The sequence below is a fragment of the Mastomys coucha genome, unplaced genomic scaffold, assembly GCF_008632895.1.
Source record: "Mastomys coucha isolate ucsf_1 unplaced genomic scaffold, UCSF_Mcou_1 pScaffold20, whole genome shotgun sequence".
NCBI lineage: Eukaryota > Metazoa > Chordata > Mammalia > Rodentia > Muridae > Mastomys > Mastomys coucha.
In genome coordinates, this window is record NW_022196903.1 from 111,041,120 (window position 1) to 111,044,001 (window position 2,882).

Here is a 2,882-nt window from a genome sequence, read left to right on the forward strand (position 1 = left end):
GGCCTGGAACTCACTATGTAGACCAACTAGCCTTGAACTTGCAGCAATCCTTCTTGTCCCAAGTACAGGGGATTCCAGGAAGAAGGATGATGTGAGATGTCACTATTACTCAGAACAAGGCACAAGACAAAATGTGTTACCTCTAGAATTTCCCATTTTTGGACCAGGGCTTGTCACAGGTAACTGAAGTGACATATAACACAATCAGGTATTCAGGGAAGGAGACCAATGCCCATGGTTATATGGGGATGAACACAGCACCCTGGTGCAGGGCTACTGGGATAATTCAGGAGGGCCAGAGAAAGCCAGGCATAGCAGCACATATGCATAATCCCAGCACTCGAAATGCAGGAATATTTCTAGGCCAAGGGCTGCCTGGGTACACTTTCAAGACTTTATCGCAAAAAAAAAAAAAAAAAAAAAAAAGGCAGAAGGAGCAACGGGAGCTTTGGGCACACACTTTCACTGTTGTTATGGGGTAGGATGGGGGATGGGGAGAATGGGGGATAAACTGGACACAGCTTGAAGATTAGCAGATTTGAGTAAATCCTAGAGGCTTGTGGCTGTCTCTAGTTGTTTGGTCCTGGGCTCTCATAAGAGTAGGGATATAGTATAGAAGCCCTGATAAAGGAGCTGGCTGGGGCTGCATGGAATTCATCAGTGGCAACAAGAGGCGTGGAGTGGCATTTAGCCAGGGCATAAAAACTGGGTCAGGGCAACATACAGCCATACTCAAACTACACAAACTGTCACAGGGAGCAGTATTCTGGAGAAATTTATGTAAATGGAGAACAATTTTCTTAGCTTTCTGATCCTGAAACTTTATTACCTTTTGTGATGTGCCTATGCGCGCGCGTGCGCGTGCGCGCGTGTGTGTGTGTGTGTGTGTGTGTGTGTGTGTGTGTGTGTGTGTTTAGTCCAGGCCACTGACATTTCCAGGCAAATCTTCACTTCCCATCTTGATACAGCATACATTGTGAATTACCACCTCTGACTTTTTTAAAATGTGGATTCTGGGGATGAAATTCGGAAGGTCATCAGAGTTGCCTGGTGAGTTCCTTTACCCCGTGAACCATCTGGACAACCTGGGCCTAAAACTGGGGCCCCTCCCGCCCCGTTTACTGTTATGTTCAAACTTTGCTTTTTGTTTTACAGTTATTTTTTTTCTTTTTCATTTTTAAAGACAGGGTCTCACCATGTAGCCCTGGCTATCCTGAAATTAACAGAAATCCATCCGAGTAAAATATTCAGTAACTTTTTTTTTTTGGTAGTGCCTCACCGTAATTGGCTGTCCTGGAACATAGTATGTAGACCAGGCTGGCCTCCAACTCAAGGAGACCCTCCTCTATCTGCCTCTCCAGTCTAGGATGAAAAGCCTGAGACATCACTTCTTATTTTATTTTTGAGACATGTAGAAGAGCTATGTAGCATTGTCTGGCCTGGAATGATTATTGTAGACTAGACTGGTCAAGAATTTACAAAGATCTGCCTGCCTCTGCCTCAGAAGCTCTGGGATTAAAGTTGTGCCAATACATCGGCTGAATCTGGAAACTTTAAATTTAAAGTTTCAATTTAAATGTAAGGGAACAGGACAAATTGTAATTCCTCTTTTCCTTGACATTTCTTCTCTGCATTTTATTTAAAAAAATAATAGTAATAATAATAATACTAGGTGTGACTGGGCACACCTTTAATCCCTCACCTTATGCCTCTGGAGGCAGGGACTGGTAGATCTCTGAATTGGAGCCATAGTGAGTTCCAGGACAGCCAGTTTTACACCAGAGAAACCCTGTCTTAGGGCGGGGGTGGGGAGAACGGAAAGAAAAAAATCAAAACAAAAGAGTTGGATGACAGCTTGGGTTACAGTCAGACAGGAGAGGGAGCCCAAAAATGAAATCTCTGGCTGTAAAAGTCTGGTAACTTAAATGTGATCCCTGGAACTCACCTAAAGGGAAATAAAAAATCGACTTGTGAAAAGTTGCCCTCTGGCCTCTACAAGGTTAGAAGCCATTTGCACCTTTCTCTGCCAATAGTAACAAACTTTTAAAAACAAATAAAAACAATCGAAGGAGTAGGGTGAGAGGTCTCAGCAGAATTTGCTGCATAGGCCTTTCAGCCTTGAGTTTGATCAGGAACACCACATGGTGGAAGGAGAGAACAGAATACTTAATACTCTGACTTCTGTGGAAAGTGTGGTGATAACTCGCACAAACTGAACAATTTTAACACCCCCACCCCCTGGGCACAAAAAAACAAACATCACAGATTAGGGTGGTAGTTTGTAAAACCCGTGCTAACTACAAGGTTCTGGGTTTGGTGCTCATACTTATCTAACTTTTGAGACATCTGTTTTCTATCATTTGGCCTCTAAATATTTTTCTCCTTGGACAGGTTTTCTCCTGAAAGTTCTCTTTTCTTTTTCTGGAGCCAGTCTGGTGTGTTGTTTTGTAAACGTTTCCTTCATCGTGGTAGTTCTCTTAGAACCGGAGACTATTCTGAACAGCCTCGGCCTCCTCCCTGCGGCGACTACCAGCTCGGGTTCCTACGCCCGCCTCGGCGGCTCTGGAAGTTTCGGAAATAATCTTCAGCTTAGCTTGTACCTCGACATCTCACACAGAGTCCTCGCAAATTATTACACATCAAGAAGTTCTGTCCCAGCATTCAGAGAGTGCTGACAGAAACTTAAAACACTGCCACTGGCGGCTTTGAGCAACTTCAGACCCATTCCTCAAGCCTGCCTCGCCGAGATGCCCCCAGGCGGTTTTTCTTTTACGTAAGACACCATTCTAATTCTCCGCTCGCACGCGGCCATTGAATCCTTTGGGATCACTTTTCGGGGTGCGGAGACGCGCAGGTAGGATTCAGCGTGTTCCCCCCCACCC

At 44.7% G+C, this 2,882-nt stretch overlaps 1 protein-coding gene across 1 annotated transcript in view; it reads left to right on the forward strand.

The window, feature by feature from the left end:
• LOC116099982 (collagen alpha-2(I) chain-like) overlaps window positions 1-2,882 on the forward strand; it is a 20,516-nt gene that overhangs the window by 3,251 nt on the left and 14,383 nt on the right. The window lies entirely within an intron of this gene.